Here is a 19,779-nt window from a genome sequence, read left to right as displayed (position 1 = left end):
GATGGGAAGGAAACAAAGTCAAAAGAGTATGGCATCATTATTATTTTTTTTGTATTTGCATATATTTGCCGTGTTCAGTACACACTTGCATGGTTCAATATAGCTCCTTGACCATGCAGATTCAAATAAAATAAAATAAAGCCTCTCCCGTTGCTCAGTATGCATTTTAATTTGTATGTATATTACATTGCGTTTCTGGATTTTTTTTTCTAAAAGAAAGATGAAACGTAACAGTGTTTGAGTTTTGGGTTTGAGTTTCCCTTTTTCTTTACTACCTGTTTGATTAGTGCCGAAGGTATGGCACACACTATCACACACTTGTAACAGCAACTGAACAACTATCTATGTTAGTAACACTGACAGTCCTATTAGTTTTAGATTACTGGGGGACAGATATGTTCTGTATCAATTAACTCTCTGTTCCCTATATTCAGTTTAAATGTTTCTCCAGAAAACTGTGAATTTAGTACTAAGTAGCTCAGCCCCTTTCTGTGATGGATGAAAACCATCTCTTTTGTATAGCTTTTCATCAGACCAACTGCAAACATCATGACTAACATAACCAAAACATTTTGCTTTGCACCATTCCTTTACCACACTTTGAACTCCACTTTTGCATTGTTTTGCACTGTTTTATGCTATGACTATGTGGAATAGTCTTCTTTAACCTCAGAGTGCATTTCTTCTGAATCCTAATATCACAAAATAATCCCGGGGAACACTGAAGGTTACAGTATAACTCTTTAAACAACAAATAATAATATCAGCTATTAAGATCTTAAGCTACTTAATTCCAATCTCCTTTTCTAAAGGGATATCTTTAATTCTACTGATTAGTTTTTGGAAAAAAAATGTTTACTTCCTTACATATGCACAACAGTTTTCTAAAAGTACTTCACTTACACTGAGTCTGGTCAGGACTCTGTCTTGGGTGGTTTAGATGCCACCAGCCTCACAGCTAGATATCTTTATCCAATTAGGAACATTATTAATACATGAAGAAACATTGGATACACTAATAATATTGGAGTTCTTAAATGTCTTTCCCTGTAAATAAATTTCATACTTTTGCTGATCTGCAAATTATTAAAGCCTCAGTTATAATGATAGCACTTATAATACCAACCTGACTGAGAATGTCTAGGAAAGAAACTTCAAACCATAGCAGAAGTCCAAAATCTCACAGAAGAGCTATTGGACTCATAGCCTGTTTCTCTTGTAAGGAATCCTAAGAATTTACTTTCCCATCAGATTATGGGGTGCACTGATAAGAAGGAATACTTTTAAAGGATTTAGTTCTAAATGGTACCACAACTGAAAAGTTTACCACCACATAAATATTGGAGCAACTTTGCACTTGAATGGATAAATTTGTCACAATGAGTCTTGGTGCACCAAAACACTTGGTGCAGTTAACAATTATTGTTCTAGTCTAAATTACCTGTTTCATCTGTTGGGTGATGAAGGTGCTGAAATATGCTTTAAATATTATCTTAAATCAGTATCTCTAGTTAACTTGGATTGATAGTACTTCTGCTTTTTGATAAATTGTGGAAACAAAAATGTTTTGTATTTCCACAGTCCCAAAAATGTTTTGTATTTCCACAGGGGTAGATATGGTAATTTATCTGAAGTCCTAATGATATTGGTCTCTTTTTCCACCCCTCCCTCCATTAACTTCCATTAACCATATTGCAAATGAGAATGCTATCTTGTGAACTGATGTCTCAAAGGTGCTTTTTCACAAGGCATCTTTGTTTTTCTAGGACAACCATGAGCTGTATGACCGAGAATCGTCATAGACATTTGTGAACTGATGCTGCTTTTATTGGAACTTCTGATGTGTCTGCCATGAAAATAAAAACATTTTTAAAAAGTTTGTATTGTGGAGCAAAGCCACCAGAGATGGCAATTGAATCTAGATTGTCCAATGGGCTGCTTTCCATGGTTAACTTATAGGCAAAATTTAAAATGAATTCAGTACCCAATTCAGTTGAATTTCTGGGTTCAGGTTATTTTAAAAATTGTATTTCATGCATTAATGATAGGCTGTTCCTTAATGTGCAGAAGAGACCCGCCTGCCCCCCAAAAAAACATTTATTGGAATGCCAAAGGGAAAAAAAAAAATTTATTGTTTAATTCAGAGATTGTCAAATCTTTTCAGTCCATGCAAATTGTTAATGTATGTTAATTACATACAATAGTGTGTTTTTTAGAATTTCTACTGTTTCTAACTGTTTCTGTCTATGCCATAAGATCCAACAGGATTGGCATTATTTTGATACCCTCAATTAAATTATGCTACAGGGACTGAATATCTCCGTACTGTGGAAATGTGAATGCTCCGTTAGATATCGGACATCTTCCTTCTTGACAACATACAAATAACACCATTCGACAACATTTTGGTGTGGCACCAATTATAAAGAATATGAAAGAAATTTGAGTCTGCTGGTATGGGCATGTCCAGAGAGCAGGACCTTCTACTATGGCCAAGATTACCTACCAACTAGAAGTCAATGGCTGGTGATCTCACAGGTGTCCAAAACAGAGATGGCAGACACGATCAACAAAGATATTCAAGCCGCAGGCCTGCATTCTGGAGATGCAGCTGACTGTGCAAAGTAGTGTTCCATTTTCCGAACAGCAGACCCTGAACCTGTGGGAATACACTAGGAAGAAGAAGAATTAAAATATGCCAACTGATGGGACTTTAAAAATCTGCCGCTGTCAATGCTATCTCAATGCAGAATGGTTATTTCACCAAGATTTAGGTGGAAAACCTGACTCTTTCCTCAGGGCCTTTGGCTAAAATAAATGGATTCCATTTAGGGGCTTGTGCATGCAGCTATGTATGCCACCCTGGGTGTGATGAGTTTTGGCTTTTGATACTTTTATTCTTGCTTTAATTTGTTATTTGTTGCCCAGAGACATATATTGAATGGATGGCCGTGCAAACTGACAGGACTGATGGCTGAATTTTATGCAGTCAGCATGAAGACTCTACCACCTATAGAGATCATTGGATGACTTTGATCATCTTTAGCATTAGTAGCATAGCAGTTAAAATGCAGTATTGCAGTTACTTCTGCTGACTGCCAGCTGACTGTAATTTGGCAGTTTGACTCTCACCAGGCTCAAGGTTGACTCAGTCTTCCATCCTTCCGAGGTCAATAAAATGAGGATCCAGATTGTTGGGGGCAATATGCTGACTTTGTAAACCACTTAGAGAGCGCTGGAAAGCACCGTGAAGTAGTATATAAGAGTAAATGCTATTGCTATCACTATTGCTATCTTCAAAGTATGTTATTTGCCAGTGTTTTTGATGCTACATGCTAGGCAGATAACTGGAGAATTACTAAAGATGTAAAATACCTTGGAATCAAGATTCCTTCCCCACACAGCTCTTAAGATTAAATATACTCGTCTGAATACTTCAAATCTTTGAGGTAAAATGAAACTTGTTAAATTAAATTGCCCTTTGCCAAATATCATCAGGAAGGGGCTTATATAGTGATTATTTTGATATGGTTATTTTTTAGACTATACATTTAAAATCAATTTTCCAAAATGCAGTTGCATTGAAGCACAGTTTAAAGGGCCACCCATGTTCTCTCTGCATGACTTATTTGTGAATCTGATGATCCACAAAGGTTTGTAATGAATGGTCTATTGGTATTGATTACCTTTAAATAACAGTGAAGTATCTAAACTTGTTGCAAGCTCTACTTTCTTAAACAATCCATCCATCCATGCAGTCATAAAGGAAAGGGCAAGTTAATACACTATAAGAACTAATCTTAAGGTCCAATGGAATAAAATAATCTTTTATTACCAACAAATAGTAATACATGAGTTTGTGAGGGGCATGTTTATTTAATGGAGCTTCACAAGAAGTCTCTAATATTAAGTATGGTGATGTAAAAAGGTAACTCTGATGTTTAAGGCAATTTTAATAGTCAAAGATAAAAGATTTTAGGAAAACTGAGTCTGCATCAGTAATAATCTGTAGAACCAAGAACAATCAAGGCCTGATGTAGTTCAAGATATTCTACAAAGTATGACTTCTTGGTTTGAAACTAAGGATGGAAGAGTTGTGGTTGTCCTAAAATGGATTTTAGGATTTCAGATTACATGTTTCCAATTATTTTGTGGGTGAATTGCTCATTGGGGTTTGGTGTTCCGAAATGTAATAACCATGTTGACAATCCTGATTTTGTACCATCAATAATATGACCTTAAGAAGTTATTGAATTATACCACATGCATATCTGTTGCTTATTCACAGCCAGTTCTGAATTCACGCATTTAAAAAAAAAAAAACCTCAAACAGGAAATGAAAGCACTATACAGACTGGCTTTTGGAATGCAGCCCCTCCACAACAGTAAATATGTACATAATAAATAAGATGAAGAATATATGCGGGATTCAGTAATGCTTCAAATTCCAGCATGATCAAGAACAATGCACCTTAGAAGTAATATCCTTCAGTGCAACTTTTGTATGTGATTATTGCCATGGGTTCCAGAGTTCACTTTGGAAGAAGGGGAAGAGAAAATAAGCACCTGAAATTCATGGATTCACATGGTCACACAGTTTACATCCCAGTGCATAGTTATCTGTGATCTCTCATATTCCTTCCTAGTTGAATAAGAGATGAGAAAAACATGAGACTCTTTCAATCTTAATGAGGTTATACAAATACTACTTGACTTGCCAACCAAATTTGTTTGATTTGTTTACCAACCAAAGTTATGATGTCACTGAAAAAAGTGACTTATGATAAATCCTTGCACTTACGATGATCACAGTGTTTCTGCAGTTACATGATTGTTATTCAGGGGCTTTACAACTAACTTTCACTTTCAAAGTTTGCAGCATCCTAGGGTCATGTGTTAGCCACTTGTGACCTTCCCAATTAGCTTCCAGTAAGCAAAATCAATGGGAAAGCCACAGGGAAGGTCACCAATTATGATCATGTGATTATCACTTAATGAATATGACAATAAATGTCATAAAATCAGATAATATGACACGCTACTTAACAACCAATTGTCCCAATTATTGTGGTAAGTTAAAGATTATTTAGCTTTCCTTATGTCTTTTTGATAGTTTCACTTTTCTTCTCCCTTTTGCTCATCTAATTCCTATCATGGTTTCTTCCCTTTCTCCTACCTCTGTGCCTTTTGTGCTAATAAGTGCAGTAAATAAAAAGGAAGGGGTTTTCTTTCTGTTCCAATTTTTTAGTATATACTGCGATTGCCAAGTACCACAGGAAGTTTCTCTAGCAATACTAACAAGGGAGTTGATGCTAGGAAAACTCTTCTTTTTGATCTTCAGATGCTTGCTTGTTAAAAATAGCAGCATATTACCACAAAAGATAAAAAGTGGTCATCTCTTTTGTTTAATTCCCTCTGCTGGAGCACCAGTGAAAGCAACCAGATAGAGAGAAAGTTGAATGGAATAAGCAGGGGGGAAAAAGAAAGGGATTAAACTCAAATCCACGGAAGAACTTTGAGCCCATAATGCTTCTTGGGTGTTTAGATAAGCATTACAAGCAGACCTGTTCTATATTTCCAAGTATGAAATTTGAAACCTAGTAATATGACAACATGTTGTTAGAACATGATAGTTAAAGAAAGAGCTAACTCAAAATAGAATTCTGCTGGACTTATATGACACTTGAAGATATTTGAAAAAAGACAATGTACAACTTGAGCAACAGACTTATGGTACACTATATTAAAATTTTGTTTGAATATAAGACTTTAGATATAAGACTTTTGCTATCATGTTTTAATTGTGTGTATAAATGAGGCAACATAATTAATTTCCAAGCATTACGATTAGAATTTCTCATGGGAAGGAAGAGGGGGAAAAGATAAAGATATATAGTTCTACCTTTCTGAAAATTAAACAAAAGGCAGGTGTTAAAATCTAGATAATATTTAAGGAGCTGTTGCTCTTGTTACCCCACCAGTAGTGTCACACTGGCAAAGGCAGAAACCAACAATAATAAGAAGCTGAGCTATCTCCAATCTTTATAGATGTGAAATATTGAGATGTGAACACTGAGATGACAATGAGGATACAAAGTGTGTGTGTGTGTGTGTATAAAAATTAAATGAAGTGAGAGATGGTTGTTTTTAATCTAGAATTCTTTGAACTTCCATGAAAACAGATGCAAAAGTCTGCAAATTTAGGCTGGAGATATGAATAAAATATCTCATAAGGAATAATTAATGAATGATATTAAGGTAGTAACCACCAGCCCTGGGGGGATCTATTCTTAATCAAAGTGCCTACACTGTAGATAAGAACAAGGCAGCGCTTCTGACTTTTTAGAAGCATATGTTCTACTGTAGTGAAATATTAAGGCATTAAAAAAAAAAGGTAGGAAGCTTTGAACTCACCAGAAACATTCATTATTTTTGCTTCCTGTTTCATTTATGTTTTTCATCAGTAGTCTTACTAGTATTTAATATATGTAATATATGTAATATATGAAAACAAGAAAGGATTGTATTCACTTGGTAACCTTTTTTTTTTTCTCTATATACATTTGCTTATATTTTGCACAGCAACCAGAAGTACTTGAGCTGCACTTTCCTTAACTCCTTCGCAGTCAGTTTTAAAGAGGACTATGGTAAAACAATTGCATTATGTTTCAAATCTGTAAATGGGCTTATATTTTAGAATATTTATTGACAATCCTTTATAATGCATTAATCCATTACATATTCAAAAACATAACACTAATGACTAAATTAGTAGAATTTATAATTTTATAAGTGTTTAGCAACGACTTGTTTTGGTTCCCACAAAATATTAAGTGGATCACTGTTGATACTACAGTATCAAATTGCCTGGAGCAATTCTGTGACTTGAACCATGTTATTAATAAGGGGAAAAAAAATATAATAAGTTAACTAACCAGGATTGGAATCACAAGCTGGTTTTATAATGTGAGCCTTATAATTCCAACATATTTTGTCTCCTGAAAGATGGCCATCCATCTTTAAAAAATAAAGGATAGAAAGAAATTGCATGGTATGAAAGATCTAATTAGAGCTTATATTATCCATTTTTGTCAGTTCTGGAGCTATTGATATCACTAATTCATGTACTCAATAGGACCCAAGTCCTATTTATGCCCCTTATTTCAGAGATTTCACATATTTCATATTAAAATCTAATCATAAAAATATGTGTTGTGTGTTTCACAATTATTTTGCTAGTTTTTGCTAATCAAATTGGAATTAGGCACCAATGTCAAAACTAAGCAGACAACTTTTTTTAAACTTTCACCTGCTGTTTGGAAAAAAAAAGTAAAATGCTAAAACCTCCTTGCAAGTGCTATGCAAATAGCAAATGTAAATGCAAATATAAATGAAAAACTAAAGGTAAATGCAGTGATCAATTGTTTAGAAATAGTTCTGGAAAAGAATGTCATGTTAATATGCATACACATGGCATCTTGTTTAAAGCTGGCAGGACCTGAGTATTATGTGGTTAAACTTTCTTGCATGCTAAGATGTTCTGGAAGTCATAGTAAGAAATTGGAGCAAGGGCAAAAGTGGGTGAAGGGTCTTAAAGCCAAGGCTTATAAGGAACAATTAAAAGATTTGGGTAACTTTCAGAAAAGACAACTGAGAGAAGGTATCACAATGCTCTTCAACTATTCTAAAGAGCTACACATCAGAGAGACAGTGAACAAATTCTGATTTTCCGCAGAAGCTAAGATCAGAACCAATGGGGTCAGAACTGGAAAGGTCCTTCTGTGAGATAGCAGGATATGTTGCCATGTGATATGGTGGTCTCTCCTTCACAGGCAGTTTTTGAATAGAAAATGGATGGACATCTCTCAGAAATTATCTAGTTTATCCTTCCCAGTGTATCCTTCTCAGGATAGGGGTTGCACTAGAAGACTTCTAAAGTCACTTCCAACTCTATGACTATGAAATCACCAAAAACTAAACAACAGTGTAAAATAAACCTCCAATCGTGCATTGATTCTTCATTATTCTTCAGCATCCATTATTTCTTGATCATCCTTGATCCTTTTTCTAGGATGGAAACTATAACATTCTCTCTCTTTTTAAATATTCTGGTCTGTATGTGTCCCAGTCTGATTCAAAAAATGTCTGTGTGTGGTGTGCTTATTTTTTTTCAACTATTACTAGAAGCAATAAAAAGCAAGCCTCCATTTTTTTTTCTCCTTTATTGCTCTGATCTGCAGAGGATTCTGTTCCAAAATGCAGTGATTAGAAATGACAGGCTCATTGCTAATCATGAATGAAAAATGGACTCTTTTTAACCAATACAAGCAAAAGAGAAAAAACTCAAGAAATCAAACATATCCAATTGAAAAAGACTAATTAATACATTTATCTATGTGTTTTTGATAGTCTAATTAATTTGCTCAGAAACATCTGTGAAAACTAGTTAAAATGATTTTCAGTTTGAGCAACCCCATTGTTAAAAGCACTGTTCTAATGGAAAGGATTCACTCTAAGATTAATTTACAGTACAACTCATTCCTGTCATTTCATCCACTGGATTATTTTTAATCATCATTTAATACTTTATGAATTCAGTGCTATGACCAGACAAGTTAATCTATTTTTGGGAGGGAGGTCCATATCAAGTTGATATAAATTCATATTCTGTCTTTTCTATTGCAATTTCTGGATTATTGTACATGAAAATGTAAAGAAAACTGTATTTTTTCTACCATCATACTGTATTTTCTGTAACTTCTATTTCCACTAATTCTAATGTAGGCATTTTGATAAAGGTATTTGTATGTGTATTGTACACTCAAACGTACATACCCAAAGAGAACAAGAAAAAGGTTTATTATAAAACATAAAGCAATATGAAATCCACAGTATAAAGTGAAATTTCCTTCTACAAATTAGTCCAGAAGGTAGAGACAGATTCTCTCCCTTTGCAGACCAAACAATGCACAATCATTCTTACTCTTGGGGTTCTAAAAGAAATGAAGATGATAAACTTTTAAAAATTGCTATAAGTAGAAAGCAAATTCTAATGGGCTATAGAATGTGCATAGAATATAGAATACATAATATAGCTCCATGAATCAGTAGTGGGATTCAATTTTTTTTACTACCAGTTCTGTGGGTGTGGCTCAGTGGGTATGGCAGGGAAAGGATAGTGTAAAATCTCCAGTCAGAGGTGGTATTTGCCGGTTCTCCGAACTACTCAAAATTTCCGCTACCAGTTTTCCAGAACTAGTCAGAACCTGCTGAATACCACTCTGCCATGAATGCTCTAAAAGTATCTGCAGTGCTTTGAGGAATCAACCATAACAATGAACAATGGAATGTTACCTCCTCCTCCTCCACTACTGATTTTTTAAATTACAACTTTTGCTAGCAATATATATTTTGAAATTAATATTCCCCACTTCCCATCCCTCAAAGAAGAATTAAAAAACCTGAATGCTTTATAATTGCATATGCCTTTAGTTCTGGAGGAACCTGTCACATCACTATGATAGCTCTAGAAAAATGTTACTCCCATTAGGCAGCATATTCTTTTCCTAATTAATTCCTCATTTAAAGGAACCACAGTGATCTAATGAATATTCAGAAAACCCTTTATGTATGCAAGGTAACAATTCATGACTTGTGGGAGAAACCCAATATGCTGTGAAAAACAAAACACAAATGGAAATGAACTTTCTGTTGCATACATAGAATACATACATCAAATTAAAAGAATGCAGATCCAATCCCTTTTTGGTAAGCTAAAGGTTACCCATCACAGTGATCACATGAAAAAAATAACATGGGCTCAATTATTTTGAATCTTAAATTCTGATTTCCTAGTTGTCCCTCCAAATAAGGATGTAAGAAACATATCTGATCAGAATTTCATTTGAACTCATTCATTTTACAGCTCCAAATATCAATGACTCTAAGACTGTCTTTGACAAACCTCATACTGTTTAGTGTTTTTCACTGTATTCTGAAATTCAACATGTGCATCTTAAATTAGAATATGCAATGCTAATTAGGGTATAGTAACTTCCTATAAAAGTCTCTGGAATGAGGAAATATATTAAAATAATGTAGTCAAAAGAAATTTTATATACACAGTGGCTCAGTGGCTAAAACGCTGAGCTTGTCGATCAGAAAGGTCGGCAGTTCAGTGGTTCGAATCCCTAGCGCCACATAATGGAGTGAGCTCCTGTTACTTGTCCCAGCTTCTGCCCACCTAGCAGTTCGAAAGCGTGTAAAAGTGCAAGTACAAAAATACGGACCACTTTGGTGGGAAGGTAACAGCATTCTGTGCACCTTTGGCATTTAGTCATGCTGGCCACATGGCCACAGAGACAGCTTCAAACAGCACTGGCCCTTCAGCTTTGTAAAGGAGATGAGCACCGCCCCCTAGAGCCAGAAACTGCTAACACATATGTGTGAGGGGAACCTTTACCTTTATATATATATTCTTACTACTTTTTTGCTTCAAATTCAAAAGTTGATACAGAAGCAGGATAAAATAAACTTACAAACAACAAAATGAAAGAACTAAGTAATACCATAAATGATAAGAGTATTTCATTCATGGCAAAGCAAGGAAAGCCATCAGGTGTTACATATATCCTGTTCTGATAGCTGTGGAGGAAAGTCTGCAGTGACAGGAAAAATAAAATTTTCAAAGCAGGTAATTCTTCCCTTTATGTATGACTTGGTGAGATAATTTATTATTCCGAAAGGGCACCATGAAGTGTCATGGACTGAGTATCTCGGTGCTTTCAAGCTTTCCTTGCTGAAACAATTCTCAGACAATCTCCAGCAGTACCTGGAATATCTGGAATGGGGTGTCCCATTTTACAAAAAAAAAAAAAAAAACCCTCTCTTTGAAAGGGCTGATAAAGGAGAGCCCATAATTTCAAAGCATGTTCTCCAGTCTGTCTGGCTGAATGAATAACCAAATAGAAAATGAGTTGGGATGTTGAGGTTGCCTATCCATGGAAAAAGCCTGGACAGCAAAAGAAGTGGGCACAAGATTCATAATCTCTACTAAACCATATTTTATAATTTATTTAAAGGTGTCTCTGTGTGTGATTATATATATATATGTCAGTGTGAACACCACAAAGAATTTTCAAGTTTACCTCTTAAAATCCAAAGTACTGAACAGCTTTGCCAGAGTTATTCAACACCTTCCATTTTGGCATTTCAGGAAGATGAGCAGGAATTCTTCAGCTGTAAATCTTGTGCAAGTATTTTTTTTAAAGAAACGCATGTCACCTTAAAACTAAATAATTTTATGATCAAATAAACTTTTGAATATCATGGTGTACTTCAATGGCTTTATAGAGGTTGCCTGTGTAAGTGGAGTATTTTTATATGCATGCAATTTGAAGCAGGGAGGTGTCAGGGACAAAAACAATGTAATTACTTTGGATAATCACCATAAATAAAATAACAACCAGCTCTCTGTGTGTATTTTTCCAGGGAAGTGACCATGTCAGTCTTTTATGTACTTTTTTTCTAATCGAATGTGTATAATATCCTAGAGGAGAATGGTTAAAAAAATTGGAGGAGGGGAATGGCAAAAGGAAAGATATGTGGGACAATTGCTCAGTGATCAAACATAAAACAGTTAGATATGAGACATTTTTCCACCAAATAATTAATTTATATGTACTGTGAAAAGATATCCTTGGCTTATTTTAAATCCACGAGAAACTGAGTTGAATTTTTAATGAATTTCAGTTAAGCTACTTCATTATATAATCAATCTTCATTGTTTCTCTCTTAAAATCTTTTGCCCTTCAATTCAAAAGCAAAATGCCCTTGGGAACAGAATAATTCTTATGGCTTGGGACTATACTTCGTATATGTTGGCGTGTGAATATATTCCCCAGAGGAGACTTTGTCTGGGAAGAAAGAGAGATTAAATGTGTATCATATTCTATGGCTTAATTTTATACGCTTCCAATCTAAATCAAGGTTGCTGTAGATTGTTCCTCTTGCATATCTTACTTATCTTATTAAGTAAATGCAAATCTTCAAAAGCAGTAGAACTGAAAACAGTAATTTACTCTGAAGAACTGTAACAATGTAACATTATTGAGGGATGAATGTAATGCTATAGAAAAGAGAGAGAGAGAGAGAAAGTAACTTTAAGAGATATTCAAATAAAGCAACTTTTATGTTTAACAAAATATCATATTTTGGAAATCTCCATTTGCATTAATAACCAAATAGACTTTAACTATATTTTAACTGGAAAACTAAAGCTGTTTACTGAATTAATGTTAAGAGGGTTGTCTAAATAACGGTTATAAAACAAATCACAGCCTGAACTGCTAACTTTGGTGCATTAAAGCTGTACTGATTCAAAAGAACATTGCCTTAAAAAAGATTTAATGAGACATGGAAGCATAAAAATAATGCACTGTTTTACAAACCACTACAGCATTCTACAAATAAAAGCTTCCCATGCTGTATGACTACTTTATAGATAGTCGGAAGGCACCTCTAAATGTTAGTGTTAGCCTCTGCATTTAAAGACATATTATTATTTTTTTGTATTGGGAACCGATGCCCTTTTTGCAGCAAAGCAAATAAAATGTGCTGTTTTGCTAAAAGGCACATGATAAAAATGCCCCATAAATGATTCAAACATCTGTCATTTTCACAGTGTGCCGATGAAATGGGAAAAAGTCATTTAGAGATGGCTCAAGAGATATTTAAAAGGGCAACTGATAAAACCCAAAAGCTACTAGAACAATCTGCTAAGGCTTTAACTATTCTTAGTCTAGTCATAGCCTGACAGGACTACTGCAGCATGTACTTCATAGGGATGGCCAGTTGTTTTCTGGGGCTGATTCAAAGGTTTAAATTAATTTTCAAAGCAATAAAAGCTTGAGTCAAAGGCTCCCTTCTGCCTGCACCCAAGGACTTTCCATACTAACTCAGTCTAATAGGAGACTCCCCCAAGATATGGCTTTTTGAACAATGTCACCAAAACTTAAAATTTAAAAACACCTTACAAAATAGAAAAAGCAGTGCTAGAGGTATAGTGGAAGGCAAAGGAAGATTCTGGTCAGAGAGATGTTTTATTTATTTATTTATTTATTTATTTGGTTTGTCAATTGCTTACAAGATAACAGGTATAAGTAAAAACATAGTTATGAATACATGGATACATATAAGAAAAATAAAAGAAACAATAGGACAGGGATGGTAGGCACATTGATGCACTTATGCACACCCCTACAGACCTCTTAGAAAAGGGCTGAGGTCAATAGTTAGAAAGTCTAAAGTTAAAGTTTTTGAGGTTTGGGGAAGAAACCACAGAGTCAGGTAGAGTATTCCAGACATTGACCATTCTGTTGCTGAAGTCATATTTACTGCAATCAAGTTTGGTGCGATTAACCTTGAGTTTGTATCTATTGTTTGCTCTAGTGTTGTTATGGTTGAAGCTGAAGTACACATTGACAGGTAGGACATTGCAATGTATGATTTTATATACTATACTTAGATCAGATCAAAGGCAGCATAGTTTTAGGTTTTGTAGGTGTAGAATTTCTAGTCTGGGGGCATAAGGTATTTTGCAACGAGTAGAGGAGTGGAGAACTCTTCTTGTGAAATATTTCTGGACTTTCTCAACTGTGTTAATATCAGATACATAATGTGGATTCCAGACTGATGAGCTGTATTTGAGTATTGGTCTAGCAAATGTTTTGTATGCTCTAGTTAAGGCTTGTCCAACCCGCGGCCCGCGGGCCGCATGCGGCCCAAATCACCTCGTAATGCAGCCCAGTGCCCACCCCAACCTTCGTGCCAGAGCCAGCGAGAAGGAGGAGGAGAGGCAGGCGCAAGGTGGGATGAGGCGAGTGCCAGGCCAAGCAGCAAGAGAAAAGGTGGGCGCCGTCAGGGCGCCACCTCCTGCTGTTGCCGCCAGCGCCACCACTTCTGCCCCGCTGCCACTTCTGCCCCCGCCATCGCTGCTGCTGCTGCCCCGCCGCCGTCGCTTCTGCCCTGCTGCCGCTTCTACCCCCACTGCCGCTGCCCCCACTGCCGCTTCTGCCCCCACCGTCGCTGCCACTTCTGCCCCTGCTGCCGCTTCTGCCTCCGCCACCGCTGCTGCTTCTGCCCCTGTCACCGCTGCTTCTTCCTCCGCCACCACGGCTGCTTCTGCCACCGCTGCCGCCGCCACCACTTCTGCCCCGCCTCCGCCGCCACTTCTGCCCCGCTGCTGCTTCTGGCCTCGCCGCCACCCCCGCCGCCATCGCTTGCCCCGCCTCTGCCGCCGCTTCTTCCCCCCACCGCTGCTGCTTCTGCCCCTGTCACCACTGCCCCGCCGCCACTTCTGCCCCCACCGCCGCTGCTTCTTTCCCGCCACCACGGCTGCTTCTGCGCCGCTGCCGCCGCCACTTCTGTCCCCGCTCCTGCCACCACTTCTGCCCCCGCCACCACTGCTGCTTCTGCCCCCACCGCCGCTGTCCCCGCCGCCACTTCTGCCCCCGCCCCCACCCCCACCGCCTCTTCTGCCCCCGCTGCTGTTTCTGGCCTCGCCGCCACCCCCGCCGCCACCGCTTTTGCCCCGCCGCCGCTTCTGCCCCCGCCGCCACCCCTGCTGCCGCCGCCGCTTCTTCCCCCACCCCTGCTGCTGCTTCTGCCCGGGGCAGAAGCGGCAGCAGGGGAAGAAGCGGCAGTGGCAGGGGCAGAAGCGGCAGCGGGGGCAGAGGCGGCAGGGGCAGAAGTAGCAGCAGTGGTGAGGGAAGAAGCGGCAGCAGCGGCGGGGGCAGAAGCCTCGGCGGGGGCAGCAGTGTCGGGGGCAGAAACAGCAGCGGTGGTGGAGGAAGGCTTCTGTCCCCGCCGCTGCTGCTGCTTCTGCCTTCCAGTCCTGCCTCATCCAGCTGGGCCATTTGCAGGAGGAGAGGTAGGCGTGAGGTGGACGAGCTTTCCCCCCCCCTGCAAAATTTGGCCGGAAAATAAACTGTGATAAAAAAACTGTGATAAAAAAAACGTGATAAAAAATAAATAATTTTTAATAAATAATTAATAATAAATAATAAAAACATCTCACTAACTTCATTTCCAAATAAATTTAATATGTTAACTATGTTTTCTATGGTTTTTTTGGATGATCAGGTATCATTACTGTTATTTTATTTTATGTGCGGCCCAAATCAAATTTTCATCTTCTAATGTGGCCCAGGGAAGGTGAAAGGTTGGACACCCCTGCTCTAGTTAGTAGTGTAATATTACCAGAGAACAAGCTACGTAAGATTAGGTTAACAATTCTTAATGCCTTTTTTGCTATGTAGTTACAGTGGGCTCTAGCACTTAGATGAGTACTCCAAGATCCTTAACAGAGTTTGGATTATCAACAAGGTCTTGGCTATTCAGCCTGCATTTTATTATTTTGGTACTTTACATTTGGTACTTTACCTTTGTTTGCTTTGGTACTTTATATTTGTGACAGTTTTGGCTAAGTTTCCTTATGTTTATTTTAAATTGTTTTAGGAAGTTCAAAATGAGAAAGAATACATAAATTTAGTGTACAAATATTGCAATCCTGATGCATACGTATGTCACGATGAATTCCAGTCAGTTTAGTAATACTTATTTCCAGGGGTGGGATTCAAATTTTTAACAACCGGTTCTGTGGGCATGGCTTTGGTGGGCATGTGACTGAGTAAACATGGCTTGGTCATCATGTTATTGGCTGGGTGTGGCCAACTCAATATCACTCACATCAAGCCATGCATCTCCTCTCCTGGCATCTCATGACTGTGGGGATGCTGCAACAGTCATAAGTGTGAAAAATGGTCATAGGTCACTTTTTTCAGTGCCATTGTAACTTTGAATGGTCACTCTACACAAGCAAAGTACCAGCAAAGAAGGGGAAAAAATCTCAAGAGAAGTTCCTGAGACAGGAAGTCTAGTCCTGCCAAGAATGTAATAAGGGTTAATGGAGAGGCAGTTTCTGTAAGCAACATCAGAATGTTTCCTTCCTGCCTTCCTTACAGTATTAGGCCAGTAATTTCTTCTAACAATTGGTTCTCCGAACTGCTTAGAAGGTTAACACCCGGTTCTAGAGAATTGGTGCGAACTGGTAGAATCCCACCCCTGCTTATTTCTAAATAATATGCCTAAAACTATACTATTAATCTATACTTGGTCCTGATAGATTGTTTACATAACTTGATATAACGTTTATCCAATAAGGTAAAAAACTATTTCCAAACTAAAAGGGTACATCTCAAACACAACAGGATTTCTACAGTGAACAGTGTAGGAATGAAAACTCTGCCCAAGTTTCAACCTTTTATATATTTTTCTTTCTTTTTCTCTTGGCAAAAGATAACTTACAGTTTTTGAACTAAAAAAACTAGCAGCTATCATCCCATTGGTGTACAATCACATTTTCAAATTGATTTGCTTGGCAAGGCTTAACTTTCCAGCATGGTGCAATCCCTCTGTATATTAGGTAGCAATTTTCCACTAGGTGATAATTGCAAATGGTGTCATTAATATGACTGATTTACACTGAGGCATTCCAGCATGATGAGAAACAGAGAGTCCTTTAAGCTGGAGACCAAACTCCGGGGCCAATAGTGAGCATTAGATAGTACCATCATAATAGTTTCCATATGTCTCAGTTTTAGAACAGATGCTCAGTGCTCTGCCTACCCCCATGCATGCCCCAACTGGGGATGGAAAGGTTTCTCTATTGACATTCAAAGTGTCTGGGCCTCTGGCACTGCTCCTTAAATCCAAGTACAAACAGTTCTCGGAACACTAAAGTGGAGCCCTGGTGTATGCCAATGCCTTACTTACAGAACATTTCAAGCATAGTATTCAACATATAGTGTTTCTTTGAATATGTCATTTCCAATTATAACAATCCAATGTTATAATTTTCACAATCCTTTCTTTATCATGCGTTTATATGTTTTCATTGAATACATCACTGGGAGTATGTCTACCCAGAACACATTGTACTGGCTTTGAATATTAGCATTTTATTATATTTTGTTTGTCTTCTCAAAATGGCTACAGGAATTACAGGTAGTCCTCAATTTACAACTGTTCATTTAGTGACTGTTTGAAATTCAAACAGCACTGAAAAAGTGACTTATGACCTTTTTTCTCACTTTGGCTTATATTTATGATGGTTGCAATATTCTGGGATCATGTGATCACCTTTTGTGACCTTCTGAGAAGCCAATTTCACTTAACAAGCATGATACTAACTTAATAACTGCAGTAATTCACTTAACAACTGTGGCAATCAAGGTCATAAAATGGGACAAAACACACTTAAGAAATGTCTCATTTAACAACATAAATTCTGGAGCTCAATTGTGGTCATAAGTCAAGGGCCACCTATATGTTTTCATTTCTCAAAATCTTAGGACATTCTTAACTACCTTCAAGTTCTATGCTTGCCTGTCAAATAATACATTGGGATATTTTTACATATGTAGAAACATATATAACATTGTAAGTTGTTTAGGTAAGAATACGTAACTCAGAAAATTCAATTAATATGGAGACCAGGTTATCAGAATATAGAGTGGTACTCACATTACAGAATTTATGAAAGAATGCTATTGACTGCCAGCTTGAGTCAAATTTCATTTAAAAGTGAGAATTGTTAATTTCAAACAAACAAGATGGGTTCAAATTTATAATTATCTTGGATTACATTGGATTTCGTACTGTGACAGCAATGTTACACTTAGCACTATTCACAGATTAGCATATATGATTGTTGATTGTTACTTTATTGGCTATACAACTGACAAAGTAATAACAGGCTCTTTCCTCAGAAGAAATTGGACTAAATAGTGCTTGCACATTTTTCAGTTTCTTCAAGGGGACTTGACATTTAAAAATAAAATAAAATAAAATATAGAAATCGAGGTTAAGTAATGAACAGACAATACAAGATTATAGGTCAACTACCAAACTATAAGCTCTGTTGTCCTTGACATATAGCCATAATGGATCCTGCCCATTACACTCTTATACTGTGATGGTTGATTTTATGGCCTTTTTTGTGGTAGTCATTAAACAAGTGCAGCAATCACAAAATAAACAACATTAAATTAACTCCATGGTTGCTAAGCAAATCCATTATTAGCTATGATGGGATTTTGCTGAAACTAGATTTTCTGATTTTGGGCAAGTGTCATAAAACATGGTCATGGGGTGCTTCAAATGGATATAAATGCAACCATGTCACCAAGCACCCAAAGTACAGTCACGTGACCATTTACAACTTTGGAACTAACTCATATCTTATTCTAGGTAGTCGCAATTTCAAACTCCAGGTAGGTCATAAATCAAGGACAACTTCCATGTTTATCTACATATAGATACATCTTTGTAGGCACATAAATATCCCAATAAATAGGAAAAAAAACAATAGGCTGGAAGAGAAAATAGTAATGGATGGTCTTCCATGCATACTTCCCTAGAATGTTTACGCTTATGAAAATCCATTTAACAGCTTAGTAGCAGGATAGGACCTTTATTTCACTAAGGAAAGGAATATATAAAAAGAGCATCTCACCTTCTTATTATCTCTCATGATAGGAAACCTGGCAGTGGCATGGATTGAGAGGAAGCATTTAATAGCCAATTGGCTCATGTTGCTTCTTGAGGCAATGTGCTCTCAGTTTCTCAACAGCTGCTGCAGGAAGCCGATATATGTGATACAGGATGCCAATGTGTGAATTGTGCCCTGTCATGAAATCTGATCTGCTGAAATACAATATTCTAACCACATTCCTGACAGCTTGCCAAAAAAGTAGTGCTTTAAAAGAGACAAGAAAGTTCAGACCAATGACTGTTGTTTTATTATCTGGAATAATTACATCTCTAACAGCACATTTGCATACGGCTTTCTGTCCAGAAGAAATTCCAAGCACAGCCATTTGTAAAACCCCATCAAGAACAGTAGATTTCCTGAACCACAAGATGTCCATATTGCCTGGATTTAAGTTTCACTCCTACAATGTCATCCAGTCATGATATGTAATTAAGAAGAGCAGTAGCATTTTAAAAGTTTCTTAATCTCAGCATACTTTCCTGGTGAACATGGAGCAGCAAGGTGTAAGTGATATTGGAAGTGTAGGAAGAAGAATTAGAATAATTATGTTACTGTCACTGTAACCTATTGCACGGTCTCTCTTAAAAATGTGACACTCCTGCCATCCCAACAACAGCCATCCTTGTATTATTATATAAGTAGAAAGCATTCACTATCATGTCTTGTTGCTAAGAATTCCTTAACCAAAGAAAAAGAAGAGGTAAAAAAAAAAAAATCAGTTCTAGGAAGTCTGTAGTTTCAGAATACCTGGTAAAAAGGGCCCAAATGCTTCTAAGATAAACATAGTGTTGCGTTGTGGGAAAAATGACTCGAGACCCAGTTGATTTTTTGTTCTCTTTATTTCTCTCTAGAACTGAACCTCAGTGAAACTGTGGCAGACTTTTTTATAGCCGGCTGCTCGCGGCTCGTGGCCAATGACGGCTCTTCAAATTTCCCGCAGTCTGAACCGACCTATCCAAGGTGAGTATGCAAATATATAACACATAGCATCCAATGTCAACAAACTGGCTGAATTATATTCTCTAAGTTCCAAATAAAGCAGATTCATAAAATTGAAAGATTTATGGTACAATATAATGGAAGTTTATAGGGTTAAAGACTCCCTACAGTCTTATAAATATTAATACTTAATATCACTGTGGGAGATTTCAGTTTATAAATACTTG

The 19,779-nt window shown here is 37.2% G+C and overlaps 1 long non-coding RNA gene across 1 annotated transcript in view; it reads right to left on the bottom strand.

The window, feature by feature from the left end:
- Window positions 1-18,670, bottom strand: part of LOC148128164 (uncharacterized) — a 132,576-nt gene extending 113,906 nt beyond the window's left edge. The window contains exon 1 of the long non-coding RNA XR_015741395.1: window positions 18,575-18,670. This is a non-coding gene — a long non-coding RNA (uncharacterized LOC148128164). The remainder of the gene's footprint in view (window positions 1-18,574) is intronic.
- Between the last annotated feature and the right edge of the window lie 1,109 nt (window positions 18,671-19,779).

The sequence above is a fragment of the Pseudonaja textilis genome, chromosome 1 (assembly GCF_049901715.1).
Source record: "Pseudonaja textilis isolate UNSWEBS1 chromosome 1, rPseTex1.2, whole genome shotgun sequence".
Lineage (NCBI taxonomy): Eukaryota > Metazoa > Chordata > Lepidosauria > Squamata > Elapidae > Pseudonaja > Pseudonaja textilis.
The sequence above is the reverse complement of the archived record's forward strand: the minus strand, read 5'-3'. Positions and strand labels throughout refer to the sequence as shown.